At 36.8% G+C, this 15,695-nt stretch overlaps 1 protein-coding gene across 4 annotated transcripts in view; it reads left to right on the top strand.

The window, feature by feature from the left end:
* PARD3B (par-3 family cell polarity regulator beta) overlaps positions 1-15,695 on the top strand; it is a gene marked incomplete at its 3' end in the record, with an annotated part of 1,052,967 nt that overhangs the window by 813,494 nt on the left and 223,778 nt on the right. The gene's annotated exons all lie outside the window — the stretch shown is intronic.

Raw genomic sequence — 15,695 nt, 5'->3', positions numbered from 1 at the left:
TTTAAAAAGCCAGTGCCTTTTATTAGGCCATCAGCAAGTTGCAAAGTATGTTGCCCATCTGTTAAAGGGCCGGTTTCATTTACTGAAATAATGACAGTTTGCAAGGGCTGAATTCTTCTATTTGAGGAGCTTAATGTTCCATTAGGACAAGAGGTCCTTCACATATCTTTGATGCTAACTCTAGCATTTATCCCAAGTAGATGTATAAATGTCTGATTTTGAAACATGTAAGTGAATATTCATATTTCTCCTGAAAATTCTCTGCCTTCACAACCAAATGAAGCCTGGAGAAAGACTGAGATTATTACATAATTTTAAGTATTTGATACTGACTTGATCATGTATGAAGTCAGATTTGTGCAAATTTTTCCTTGCTTATTAGTAATAATAGTTCTTGTCGTTTTTAAAAAGTCAGTTCTTGTACTTATTTTAATACTCTAGCATGTGTACTAAGAAAATCATACTTCTTATTCATTGCGTTTTCTGGCACAGAGCAGGCTAAGAGTATCTAACTGTTAACCTTTGACCCCTATCTTGTGGTCTATTCCCATTGAGAAGGCTGACTTTATCAATAGCAAGAAAAAAACCCTATTTAGTCCTTTCTTGTTTTTGAGAGGTTGATAAGCTCAGTTCCAGGGTCAGTGGAGCAGAAAAAAAGAAATCAAGTGCTTTCCATTGTTGTTGACTATTCACCTGTCAGAGTTGCCCCAAAGAGAAGAAAGATGAATTCTCCATCATAGCCCAAGATTCAGTAATCCTGTAATGTAAAATGTAATTCAGGCTAAGATTTTAATGCATCTATTGGCAAAGACATCTGTGCGGTGAGACCATGCCATAGGTCTTTACTGCTCCCCTGACTTCACTTTCTGAGGTACCACATTCTTGCCTCATCTTCAGGAAACTGAGCTATTTCCTAGAATGCAAACTTCACATTTTTTGCAGCTCAATACTTGCTTGGGGGTGGGGGGTTTCCTGTTAGTAGCTAGGGAACTCTGTGCCAGCTAGAAAATTGATAACTCATAAAATAAGGTGGGTTGTCTTTAAGCAAGAGTTCATTTACTTTCTGGTTTTGCCTTTAGGAAGCAGGTGCCTGAGGGGTTTTGATCTTAAAAGCAGGACTGTAAACTCACCTCAGCTGGTTATATGGGCTTCAGGTCCAATTTTCTTAAAATATGTTTGGTCAAAATATTGAAAGAACTATACTATTAGCCTCCACTTAGGCCACTTCCTGCACATGAACACATAAAACACATCTGATGTGGGTTTCCTAGAGACAACATTGTCTCAATCATGTACAAGGGGAAAAAGTGGGAGAAGTTGATGTTATGGTTGGGTGCTATAGAATTAATGGCCAAGGGTATTTCAACAGCTCAGGGACTGAAGACCATAGAGGGTGGAGTGAAGGCTGAACATTTGACATTGCTCCCAACCCTGCAGTCCCATTTCTTGGCTCTTCATCATCTGTTGGAAACAATTCACAACTCTTAAAGAACTCAGCAAATGTATCACTCTTCATGGCCTGGCCACAGGAAAAAAAAATAGAATAAAATAGGAAATAGTGTATACAAGTTCACAAAGTTGTCTTTTGTTCTAATACATTTAGAATTTGTTACCTAAAGATGATTCAAGCCATCCAATTGCTCACCTGCTCATCCTAGTTGTCATAGATATAATAGTTTTTCACTAACATATTCCTTTTTCAAAGAGTTTAAAGCACTTAAATATAATATATACTGTATATCACTGAAGCCAGCCTGCACCAGTTTATGAAAGATGATTATTAAGCTTTCAAGAATTCTGTGAGCTGGTTGCTAAACCATTGTAGCTTGAAATTGGTCATGGTGGGAGTATTTACACCACAGAAACTGGCAGATGATGGTAAATTGGGTTTGTTTTTTTCAAAGAGCCAGTTCACTGACACACCGCTGAGGGTCCGTACCAATTCTATTGAGTGTATAACCAGGAAGAAGTTATCAAAAATAGAGGCAAAAAAAAAAAAAGTACTCATCCAAATCAAAACACATGACTTCTTATAGATAGCTATGTTTCTCAATATGGCCCATGGGCCACCTGCATCAAAATGAATGACTTGGGGAGCTTGTTAAAAAGTGAAAATTCCTAAGTCCTACACCAGACTTGCAGAATCAGAATCTTGGAAGTTAGAGTTCAGGAATCTGTGCTTAATAGTTATACCCAAAGTGACTCTTCAGCAGTCTGAGAATCACTGAGTTTGAGGGACAAGATTTAGCTGGAACATTAGATTAAATTCTTCTCATTCTATGAAAAATGACGTACAGATTTTTTTCCCAGGAGGATTGAATAACCCAGTATAAAAACATCGCCATCTTTCTTATATGCCCTCTCTGAAGCATCCTACCTTACTTGCACACTTTTTACAAACAAAAGAGGAACACTTGCCAGTTCTCACTCACCTAAGGGAATATGGATCTTTCCCCACCCCATCCCCTCATGTGTGCAAAACTTACAAAGATGATAAGTTTATTAAGAAATTTTTGGTTACATAAAAAGTGTAAAGAAGATTATTAAAATCATGCATAATTCTACCATAATTCCATAACCACTATTACTATTTTTATGATATTTTTACTATATTTTTTGTTTGAAAACTTGGTATTCATACTGCATATACTTACTTTTTTCACAGAATTCCCATTATATTGTGAGCATTTCTCCATGTCATTAATGTTTTGAAATTATGTCCTTTTGATGACTACCTAATATTCTGTGAGATCAAAATATCATAATTCATTTATCTTCTGTTGTCTTCAAATGTATAGTCTATTTCCATTTTTTCACTGTTCCAAATAATACTTTGATGAGCATCCAAATACAAAAGTCCTTATAGATTACCTCTTAAATCATATAATTTGAAGGTTCAATTTCCTTGTAACTGTTTTACTCGAGGGTTAATCTAACCTCAACTCTAAATGTTACGGTTATATCATTCCTCTCATTATTTTTCTTATGATTTCCATATCTTGTTTTAGTTTGCCTATGTATCTAACTCCAGATAGGGAATTGTTTTGGTGACATATATGAATATTTTATTCATAGCTATAGCTATGGAAAGGTCAAAAAAGCCACAACTGGTGGATTGAGTTATTAGATTAGATTGGAGGAATGCAGAGTGTAGAACAGAGATTCTCAGTTCTTCGGGGGGTGGGGGTGTCATGGAGGATGGAAATTTGCTTCCCAAGGAACATTTAGGTATATCTGGAGACATTTTTGTTTGTCAAAGCTTTGGAGGGGGTGTGGGGAGTGAGTTGCCACCACTGTGTACTGGGTAGAGGCCAGGGATATGGCTACACATCCTACAATGCATAAGACAGTCCCCATCCTCAAACAATGAGTTATCCGACTCAAACTGTCAGTGATGTGGAGATTGAAAATCCCTTTTCTAATCTCTGGACTTCACAAAGAGTAGGGGTACTCTCCTGGACATTAGAATTGTATTTTCTCATGATATCCTGTGGCTATTGCAGAGAGATATACACCAGATCATGTAACCCTAGAAGGATTATTAGCTAATTGAGAAACTGTACCCAAAGATTGCTAATGAATATTCCATCAATATAGGCTTGCAAGAAAAAAGTTTGCCTCAAAAATTTATTTTTAACGCTGGCCTGCTGAGCACTGGCATCAGTGATGGTGCCCATTGATCAGATTTTGAATTCCAAGAAGCTGCAGGGGTTGACAGTGTGTCTGATGACAGAATCATCTGGAACAATGGACTGAATCAAACATAAAGGAACTTAATAGGAATAAATGTAAAGTCTTGCTTTTAGGTCCAAAAAAGAACTGTACAAGCACAGGATGTGGAAGGTTTGACTTAATACCAAATATATGAAAAATTTGCCTGATGGTTTTAGTTGAGGGTAAGCTTAGTATGAGTCAACATGGGGATGTGCCTGCCAGAAACTTAATCCAGTCCTAGGCTACAGAAGTTCATGTAAAAAAGTGAAGGAAGAAACAATAATTTCTATTTTATACTGCTCAGATCACACCTGAAATACCCTAAGCCTGTCTCACACACAGAAAATGGCAGCACTAAATCCATGTCTCCTGAAAAATATGGAAGGACCTGGGAACGCATAGCCTGCAGAGTTAAGACTTAGTTGATATCACATGATTAAAGAACATTACGTAGAAGAGGAATTAGACATATTTTATAGCATCCAGTAGCTTTTCATTCTCTCTCTCTACTTATTCATCCATTCATTTGTTTTCTTGAAGATTCTAAAAAAGAATTATTTTAAGAGAGGTAGCCTTAGGCTTCCCTGGTGGCGCAGTGGTTGAGAGTCCACCTGCCGATGCAGGGGACACGGGTTCGTGCCCCAGTCCGGGAAGATCCCACATGCCGCGGAGCAGCTGGGCCCGTGAGCCATGGCCGCTGGGCCTGCACGTCTGGAGCCTGTGCTCCGCAACGGGAGAGGCCACAACACTGAGAGGCCCGTGTACTGCAAAAAAAAAAAAGAGAGGTAGCCTTCAGCTTGATAGAGGGGAAAACATCCTGACAAATTAGAGTGTCTCATGCAGTGGTGAGTGTCTTGACACTGGAAATGTCTAATAAGAAGCTGATGATTACACTGAGAAAGGATGAGTGCAACAGGAAAGGATTGGACTAGCATCAGTTTCATAAACTTCAGTCACTGATGTATTATCTTCATTGGTTTATTTATATCTATATATCTTCAATTAAAAAGTTACATAAATGCAAAACCATGTAAATTAACATAATTAAATTCATCAAGCCACATACCGTCAGAAATCATCTTCTGTGCCATTAATGTTGCATGTGTCCTTAGATGATCGCTGTGGTCTCTCCCAGATCTTAGGGTCTGAGAAATATATATATATCTGAGTATAGAAGCATTTACTTTAAACTCCTTAGAGTGGCCTTTCTTGAACTGGCTATGGCACTGATTCATGGTAGCATATGCACTATTATTATCTGAATGTATAAGCCCAAGTTTCTCGCTTATAATTGCGTGTTAGGATTTTCTTAGTCTCATATTTGATTTCCTGAGCTGATCATGTGTCCCCTCCTGAAATAAGTCAAACAGTCCATGGCAGTGAAGCTCTGTTTTAAATAAACTCATCGTTTTGTTCACGCTCCAGTGAAACTGGCCATAATAAAACATTAGTTCCAAATGCTTAATATCCATTGCTAGAAGAATGAATCCAATATTATGTTCAAAGATTATTTCTCCTAGAATTCTTTATCAAGCTAAATTAAATTAGTATTTTCCAAATATTCAGATTATGTAAATTAGTATGGTGAGCTAAAAGCAAGGTATGGTCTTAACAAGTCAGTAAACCATGTACTTTTATTGCTGTTGTTTAGCATTAAGACTTTAAAATTGTAACCTTCCACAAAGTGTGAAATTAACCAGATTCCAGGACCTATAAAGTACCTAACATTATGCATGTTGTACTTGTATTGTTAATACCTTCTCAAAAGTCAGGTGGAGATTGGTTAAAGATAAATATGTTCCCCTCGTTTATTTAAGATTATTGCACTGAGGGAGAAAATCTCCATTGACCAAAGGCTGTCTTCCATTAAAGTCCCGTATTACTGATTCTGAATTAAATTTTACAAAATGAAATTCTTACTAAAATTGGTGGGGGGGGGAGTTTAATAACATATGAGTTTGCACTCTAAGATCTTGTATTACTCTTATACCACATCAGAGTTTATTTTGCAAGGGAGCTCATTTACCGTGTTAATGAAACATTGTTTTTGTAGATCTTATTAGAATCTTAGGATCAATGAGGAATTGAGGGGGGAAAGTGGTAACCTCTCTAGCTGCAGCATTGAGAAGTATGAAAACATATGGCTCTTGTTTTCAACAACTGGCCTGAACGGAATGCCTAAGTGAGAGTTGAAGCTAAGATTTAGGCAAGTTAATCGGTTTCAGTGTCTGCACTCAAGGTTCTTAGTTTTCTTTCCTTTAGGAAGCCTTCCAAGAACTGCAGAGGCTTCTCCCTTGCCTTATCAGCTGAGCTGCTTGTGGCCTGTTCCCTTAGTTTAAATCAATACATGTGTTTTTGATATTTGGCAAACCAAGATTTAATTATGCAGCTGCAAGTTCCCCACATAAACGAAATGCATCTCAGAGATATAAAAACATTCAGAAACCATTTAGAGTTTGAGAATACAAGTGGGTGAAAATCTATTCCCAACCTCTCAGCATTTTATTTAATTATGGGAGATTTTTATGTTACTGGAAATTGAAATGAGAACCAGAATAAGGCTAGAGTTTATCCAACATTTGTGCACACTGAAAAATGAAGATGCTTATTGTATTCTAAGAAAGAAAAGGAAAGTATATTTTGAATTAGTGTTTTATGTTGTAACCTACATAAGTATTACACCCCTAAATACATAGAGCAACAAATAAATTAATAGGATTTTGTCATTATTGTATCCTAAAAAGAGTGCATATTTTATTAAAGGAACCAGAAGGTTGATTTCTTTAATTTGCCAAGAGACTCTCTATAATTAATTATTTATTGAACTTAAACTTTGGCACTATTTAAACTGTTGAAAACACCCATGTTTTGGCATGATTACTTACAAATGATTAATTCAGCATGGTTTTACTCCTCTCTCAATATCCCTGTCTTTTGCCGTAGAATTTGCTAGGTCCTGTGGTATGGGCAAAATAAAATGTTGGAATGATTCCCAGTTTTAATAGTCCCAATTTATTATTACCACTGAACCCTGATCAGATCATGGACTGGATTAGATCCCAGTTTTTCAAAATTCCCCAATTTATGGCTCCCTTAGAATCCTGATAAAAATGAATAAGGCTTTGGTTGGCTGAAAGAGATCCAGTTAATTACTTTTAGATTCTTATTAGATCATCACTGCATGGAAGTTATGAAAAATATTACTAGATGGCGTTTCTCAGGACAAGGTCATGTTCTCATTTTATGCTTACAGAAAGAAGCTATCAGATTTCTGTCTTTGATAGTGCTAACCATCTCAGTAAATGAAAAGAGATTTGCCGTATCCCAGTAATTACTATTGATGCTTGTATTAGGGTAAGGGTAGCCTTCTCCCCTAGAATAAGAATTAAAAACAGAGAGAGAGAGAGAGAAAGAGAAAGGGTCAGCACGAGCTAACACAAACACAGGGCATAGTGGCCACACACCTACCGCCCCTCTTCCAAGGTGTATCTCTTATTTAGAGAAATGAGGGCATGAGATACAGGGGGATGCAGATAGTTTTAATAGCTGCACATTTTTTTTGATCTTCATAACACCTATCTTCCCAGAAATGCTTGTGGTCACCAGCAAAATTTGGCACATGCCTATATTCCTAGAGGCAAGAGATGGGAACACCTACATCCTCATGCCATGCCAGCATTTTTTATGAGCCAAAATCCTTTTATGCGACTTGAGTCAATGTTAGAAGTGCTGTATTAGCAACTACTTGTCAGCCGAGCTGGATTAATACATAAAATGAATCACTTGACTGGCATGCTTTCCAGCAGTCGTTTAGACAAACTTCTAAGATCAAAGTACACCAGCTCTTTAAAAAAGTGTTTTAAAAGGATACTCTTATATTCAAATACCCTAGAGTGACATATTATATTATTGTACTCAATTGTAGTGCTACAATTATATTCTGAAATACATTCTAAAAAGGAATTTACTAAACTACCTACAGTGATCCCACAGAAATGTTCAGAATATCTAACCTGAGAAAAACTTGGAAAGAAGTTCTAAATTCTGTTGATCTGGATATTTGGTTTTAATATACACACAAAAAATATATTCAATATAATCATCAAACTTTGGTAATTCACTGGATTTTTTGCCAGTCAGATAACAGATATATTTGGTTCAATGGAGGTTACGGATGTCAGAGGCACAATTTGAGAACATTTTCTGTGAAAGCTTTGGGTGGCTGTAACTAGGTAGAAGGACTTTGGTGACTAGAACTTAGAAATGAGAGTCCAGTACCCATTTTATCAATTGTTTTCATACCTTTGGATAAACAACTTTTGTGGATGTGTCCCTCTTTTTATTACCATGAAATGAAATGGCAATAATAATTCTTTAAGGCCTAACATTTTATTTGGATAAAATGCTTTTTAACTAAGTTCCTTCAAAGATGAAAATTTCAGTAAATAAAAGTTAAGAGAATCCAGAATATTTACTGTGGACTAGTTTGGAGCTGGGCAGTGTACAAATAAACTTAATTTGCTAAAAGTGCTCTAAAAATGTGGACAAATCAAACTTCTATAAATCAAATAATATTTTCTAGAATTTCTAAAGTATCTCATCTTCATTTCTTATTTGGACATATGCTATGTTGTATCCTGCTTTAGAAAACTTCCATGACTATACACCCACTCAGGAGGCCAAGATTAGTTACTGTTCCTAGAGGTGGGCAAAATCTGCAAGTTGAAAGGATACTCAGCCTGTTGTCTTCCAGATCTGCTTTGTTTTCCCCTCATATTCTTTATATAGAAATTCTAACCTAGACATGTGATTTATAAACACCAAACTTTGAATATGCTTTTTCCAAATTGCCGTGGCAGTTTTTTATATTAGTGGTTTTCAGCTGGGAGTGGTTTTCCCCCCAAAGGGCATTTGACAATGTCTAAAGACATTTTTAGTTGTCACACTAGGGGGGAGGTGCTCCTGGAACCTAGTAGGTAGAGAACAAGGATGTTTCTCACCATCCTACAATGCAGAGGACAACCCCCTTAAGAAAGAATTACCCAGCCCAAAATGTCAGTTGACAAATGCCAAGGTTCACAAACCCTGTTTTGGATAAATAGATAATTAGATTAAATACATATAGGTATAGATATAGATAGAAATATGCTATGGATATTCAGTACATCTGCAATTGGGCCCAAGGATACGTATTTTAAAACTATTTCCCAGGTGTTGCTTATAGCTATGTTTAGGGCCAACTGGCCTGGGTGGTGGCCCAGGGGGAGGCATGTGGCCAAGCAGAAAAATTGCAAAACCCAGGAGTAGGTTAGACCCGTATTAAAGACTTGACTCTGCATGAGCACGCTGTCAAGCTACTAAACTGCCTCAAACCTCTGTGTTCTCATCTGTTAAATGAGACGTCTGGCTTTCAGACTTTTCTGAAAAGTTTTATTTATGAAACAAGCACCTGGTTCACTCTAGGTGCTCAGTGTTATTTTCTGGCCAGCTCTGGGGATTCAAGACCCCAGGTAATCCGTTTAGTATCATTTGGGAGCCCAGAATGCTCTGAGACACACCATCTGTGAAAGTTGCTGAGTTGGATACTGTCATGATGAAGAAGGCCAACTTGAACACAGACTTTGCCCAGCCGGGAGTCATGCCAGATACTCCCATGCAAGAAGCTTCTTGTCGTTTCTTATTGATCACCAGTTGGAAGTTGCTCCTCAAGCAAGTGAGCTGGGCACAAGATGGCAGCACGGTAGCAGGGGAGGGGCGTTTGGAGTGCTGGCTGCAACCACTGCTTGACAGCCATGGAAGCAAATTCAGGGAGGAGGGGTACAAATAGCATGGGTGACTGCCAGCCTCTCAAGTTCATGCGGTATGTGATTGCAGAAAACACTTGTAACCACAGTCATTAAATTCACGACATCTCACATTTGCATTTCTGTTAAATGTATTACATGAAAGGAGGATAACTCTGGTCTGCTGATATTTTCAAATTTAGTCTTTGGTGGAAATGGAATGAAAGTGTCCTTTTCTTCGTTGTTTGCTGTCTCCCACCCACCTGTCCTTGCTCTGTAGTTTAATTAATGACTTTGCAGTGCATCTGAATTGACTTCAGATTGATGGCCAAAGGAACCTGACCCCTTTCCCAGGCCCAAACTCCAGCCGCCTTCTGCTCTGTGCCCTTTGTTTGATTTTAGTATTGAAAGTTAAGAAGGTTGAACTGGTTTGGGCTATGGCACAAAAGTCTGCTTTTCTAGAGGTCACGTAAAAGGGCTTTGTTTTTTTTTTTTAACAATAGTAACAATTGGCTGTTTAGATGGAAGCTGTAAGTATTCATGTTCTTGGATGAACTTAACAAATAAATAATAATTTGTGAAATCATGATTTCTTGAAGCAGAGATTGCTAAATATAGCGGGCTGGAGAAGAATGGATCAGTAATAATGGCTTTGATCAGTCATTCCTCTCTCCGAACTTTCAATGGCTCACTTGTCTACTGTGTACAGTCCAAACTCCTTGGCCTAATGTACCTGACTATAGCCTAGCTTTCTTATAATTTCCACTCCTGTGCAAGGTGACCCGTGTACTTAGCCAACCTGGAATGGTCACTCTTTTTGAAACTACTATGGCACTTTCCAATCTCTGTGCCATTCCTAATACCATTTCCTTTGCCTGGAACACCCTCCTCCTGACTCAGTTGGTCCGAATCAATGAAAATTCTTTGAAACCCCACTTCTTCCATTATACCTTCCCAAACTACCTAAGTTGGAAGAAAATTCTTCCACTAAGTAACTTGGGTCAAGTTACTTAATTTTGCTAAGCTTCATTTTCTTTAACGACAAAAGGGGTAGATAACCATCGTAACATCATAATATTGTTGTGGGGACTAATTGAGACACTGAAGTGAAACATTCAGAATGGTGCCAGGCATAGAGATGCTCAATAAATGGCGAACGTACTTTTTTTTCTTAGAGACTGTGTTTATTTGAAAGAGAATGAGCATTAATATCTAATAGTGTTGGATTTGAAGCCTGACTCTTCTGTGCACCAGCTGTGCGATTGTGCACACTTTGCTGAAAGCTTCTGAGCCTCAGCTCACTCATTTGGAAAATTTTTTGGAAGGAGAAATAATACCTAGCCTTCAGAGTTCCTGTGAAATTTACATAAGATGAAATGCTTAAAGCATCTAGAGCAGTGCTTGGCACAGGATAGATACACATTGTTATTACTGTTGTTATTTTGCTGCATTGAATTGTAGATGTCTGTGATTACAAACATGCCTTCTCTCCATTACTAGCTTGTAATTTCCTTAAGGCGAGGACCACATCATAATTATATCTCTGTTTCTCTCAGCATCTAACACATTACGTTTCACAGAGTAGGTACTTAGTACACAGTTGTTGAATAATGGATGAATGAATGAAGAAACAAATGTAAAGCTGCACTGATTCTAATTTTATTTTTCCAGGGAATAATTGCTAGAATGGAATCAAGAGGCAGAATAGGCTATATCAATGGTGGACAAAGCTATAGAGTTTAGAAAAATAAGTCTTTCCCCTGGGCTATGAAATGGTATCCAGAAGCATGAGATTATTTGTAACTGGTAGTAGAACAGTGAAAATGGTCATTGACACAGTGACCAGCCCATCAGGACTATCGACACCTGTTTCCCTGTCACCAAACCAGATCCTGAGAGACAAGACCTTAAAGAGAATGAGATTCATCCATTTCACAAACAAATGGAAATGTTATGGGCCTAGAGAGGTTTTTTTTTTTGTTTTTGTTTTTGTTTTAAATGGGCTTTTGCCCCCATTCTCTTCCATTGGCTTAAATTTAACCAGTTGAAATTTTTAAGTGCCATTCATTTCAACCTTTTAAAAGGAAAAATTTGCCTTTACAGGGAAAACTGAATTTGATTGCATAGATGAGGCACACTGTCCTTGGCTTATTCTCCATCAAAGGAGGATCTTTTTTTTGTGCTGCATGTTGAGACGATTCAATCAGAATTCACAGTGCAGATTATATTTCAGGGGGCAAGCATAAAAACTGTAATGGAAATGGAGAATCAGGAAAAATAGCGACAGCCATTTGTAATATACCAGATGCCATATAGCTACTCTCTCAGGGAGGCAATATTACTAAAATCCTAGTCTGCAATTAGGAGTCCACATTACCATTAAATTAGAGTCTTTGTCTTATAAGATAATTCCTTATTATACACTCTCCTGCAGTTTCATGTCTTTCCTTCTTGCCTAGATCCTAATTCTCTTGAGGCATAGATTATAACTTCTGCTTGTTTCATTTCCTTACATCTCAATAAAGAGAAGATATTTAGTAAAGTCCTGGTTAACTTAAAAGTATAAAATAATCAGATTTAAAATAAGTTATTTATGTAATTTTAAAAATGGATAAACTTCTAGTAATACATGGGAAAAACAATAACGTGTATTAAAATATTTTTCCTAAAGTTCTTGCCTATTTTTGAAACAACAGTGCTCTGTTTAAAAATTATTTTGATTATAATAGTAAGCACCAGTTTTAAAAAATAAAAAAACAAATGAGTGGAAAAGGAGTTGCTTAGACAAATCATTTTTAAAAAATAATAGTGAACTCTATTATTGACAGTATCAACAGCTAATTAAAAATTCTATTAGTGAAGATGTAAAAGATGGCACATTTCCAATTCAGATATTCCAGGCACTTAAAGATATTTTCAAATCACATAATGTGTCTTTGCAAAAGTATAAAGTTTTAGCTGAACGAGCATCAAAGGATATTTTAGTGGGTTGACTTAGCTTAAGAAAAAAAATCACCGAGTCAAGAAAATGCAGTATAATTCATATGTTTTTAATCTTGTTATAGTGGATGTAATAAGAAAGCCAAAAGAGGATAATTTACTAGTTGGACTTTTAAATTTCAGAGCTGTATTTTGTAACAGTCACATAAATACATATTAAAAAAAAATTCTGCAATGACTATTAAATATTCCACTTTGGAAAAAACAAGATCATAGTTTTAACAAATGGTTCAGTATTACAGTTGGCTGCTTTGGATATTATTCAACCCAAATTGAATATGTTCCTATTTTTTTTTACACAGCAGATTAAAAACTAGCTGTAATAATTTTTCTAGTTTTTATCAATCAATCCTATTCCCAATAACTATGCATTTACCTCACCAATTTCAAAGGATGGACAAGTAAGGCCTGACAAAGAAACATATTAAATGAAACCAGAACATTTTACAAAGTGTTAAGAAATGGACTGTCAATTCTTGAAGAAGCCTAATTCTTTTTACCAGCACACAAAAATTCAGTGCCAAGAAAACTGACATTATGCTAAAATATTCCCTGCCTCAAATATGTATGTGACTTAAGACAAAAGTGAATGCCTCATATCAATGACCAATTCATATCATCAAGTGAAAACTATTCAGAGGAAATAAATGGACTCAAGCTAGTCGTGCAACCTTCATTGATCAATCTGAAATAACCTCCTGCAGATATCAATTACCAGTAGTGGTTCACACTACTGTAGCTTACATAAGCTTGGCTCTGCTTAAGTTCAAAGAAAATTTTTTTAGAGTTACATAATAAACCAATATGGTGTGTGAACCAAGATGGAAATTTAAGTTACTGAAGATATACTTAGAGGTTTTGCTTCGGACCAGAAAAGAGGAACACATTTTACTAACAGCATGCCAACTAAAGAGGGGAAATTGAGGAAGATCTCCAAATATCACAAATTAAAAATAAAATGGGTAGTATGGTTTTACAACTTTTCTGGAGCATTTGAAAACATACAAAACTGTGTAGACATGTTTATGATTCTATTTACACATTCATTTTTATGTTGCTTTATAATCAGATAACATAAGAGAGGAATTTTTTCATCTAAAGGAATATGAGAAACAGTGTTGGGCATAGACTAGCTCAGAAGTGCTTACGTTTTATTTTATTCCTTTGTGGTATCTGAGGGCATCTTTCTGGTATTAAGAGAGCTTAGCTGGCTGAGCTAAGATGTTTCCTGTTTGTGGGAACATCTATAATTGTGTGTGTGTGTGTGTGTGTGTGTGTGTGTGTGTGTGTGTGTGTGATTGATAGTTACATAGACAGGTAACTCATATATAGGTTTCATAGTGCCCACTAGGGTGGTGTACTTCTCAGCCCTGTCTTGAGTATTTACTAATCATTCCTTGGCAGATTGGAAAAGTAGCAGTTTTCAGGTTTAAATGAATTATTGCACAGGATTAGTTTATGTACTGTATGAAAGGATAGTCATGAAGAGGGCAGGAGGGCTACTTGGATGCAGGGGCAGGTGTTGAAACGAAAATGAGAAAAATGTCGGTCGGGGGAATGGAACACCTTCTGGGAAAAGTAACAGTCTCACCTCCACACTTCATCCCTGAAATGCTGCTGAGGGCCTGAGCCTGCAGGTGAGCACACCACGCAGGGAGGTTCGTTAATTTTGTTCAGTGCAGACAGCTGGTTGGCTCAATAGTTAAGGCAATATGCTAATAAGGTTAATATTATAAAAACTACACCTGTTTATGAACCATTGATGTATTAAATATCTCAGTTAAGCACCCATCATTGTCCAAGTACTGTAATAGGGTCTAAGGACTCAGAGATTAATTTTTTAAAAGGATCAAGAGGGGATCTTTATCATCAAGCAATTTGCAATTCTTATAAGTAGCCCAAACCTGTACCTCCAATCCCAGGTGAAATCTAAAAGTGTATTCTCTTGGACAAAGACCTTCAGACTAAGAGAGCAAGTGAACTCTTATTGTCAGGGAGAATGACTGAGAGCACCCTGCAGCATGTCATCTTTATATTTGAAAGGCGGCATGTTCCATCCCATACAGAGTTTATCAAGTGCATCTCTGCACCTCTTCTTCATAGCCCTCCAGCCTGATCCCCATATGCTGGAACCTTCCTTAGAAGATCAAGCCAGCCCCCTTTTCCTCTTATGGAAGTGCAGAAATGTTTCTGAATCTGTTCTGTGTTTAACAGTCCTAGGTACCATTCACACAGGATGTATACTAGAGGCTAGCCTTCTCGAGGGGCCCTCCATTGAGGTCTTTGTGAGTCCCACCTACTTCCTGTGCATTTTAAGATCTAACAAGCATGTTTCTTTCTAACCCGCAGTACTCATTTGGCTAAACTATTGCTAATCCTTACCGTCTTCTATTCATTTTCTCTTTTTTTTTCTTCTCTCTTTTTTTATTTTTCACATTTCTCATATGAAAGGTCACCTTTAGTTGGTCATTTCAGTTGAATAGGTCCCAATTTGAGTTCTAAAAAGAGAGATTTGTATACTGATGACTTTTAATATTTTCGATCATCTGAAGAACTAACAATCTATTTTACTTCCCTAGATCTTTTTTCTCGAGATATACAATTAGGCCTTTGAATCTGAAGTTAAATTGAAGTCATAGGAAATTTTTCCACTTAGAAGATTTGGGTAGATACTTTCTGCTCTGATTCACTTTTGGCTTTTTAATTATTTTTGGACTGACTGCTTCTATAATTCAGCAAACATTAATTGAGCAGCTAGGCACTTAGGGGAAATAGCACCACAACCTAGTCAGTACCCTCAACAAGTTCATGATTAAGAGAGAGGTGAGAGACCAATACACAACTAATTACAGTAAAGCTAAACTGTGATAAATAATGTAATGGGATATAAAAATGCGATATGATCACAGAGAAGGCAGCCATGAAAATATTGTGTTACAGCTGGGACAGTAGAACAGACCTTCTTTATCATCCAGTATATCTAGACACTTACAATGAAATCATTAAAATCAATTATAAAGTACAACTTAACTGTGTAGAAAATTGAAAGAGACTTTTAAAAATTTAAATTCTTAATCCCATCAATAATATATGATATTTAGCTAACTAGAGGGGAGTTTAAGACTCTGGAAAAAATTTTATTTGAAATCTTAGGGAATTTCCGAGCAGTCAGGTTACTTTCTATTATAGTTTTTTTCT

This window comes from Hyperoodon ampullatus (assembly GCF_949752795.1).
Source record: "Hyperoodon ampullatus genome assembly, chromosome: 8".
NCBI classification, from domain to species: domain Eukaryota; kingdom Metazoa; phylum Chordata; class Mammalia; order Artiodactyla; family Ziphiidae; genus Hyperoodon; species Hyperoodon ampullatus.
This window is presented reverse-complemented; position numbering and strand designations above follow the sequence as displayed.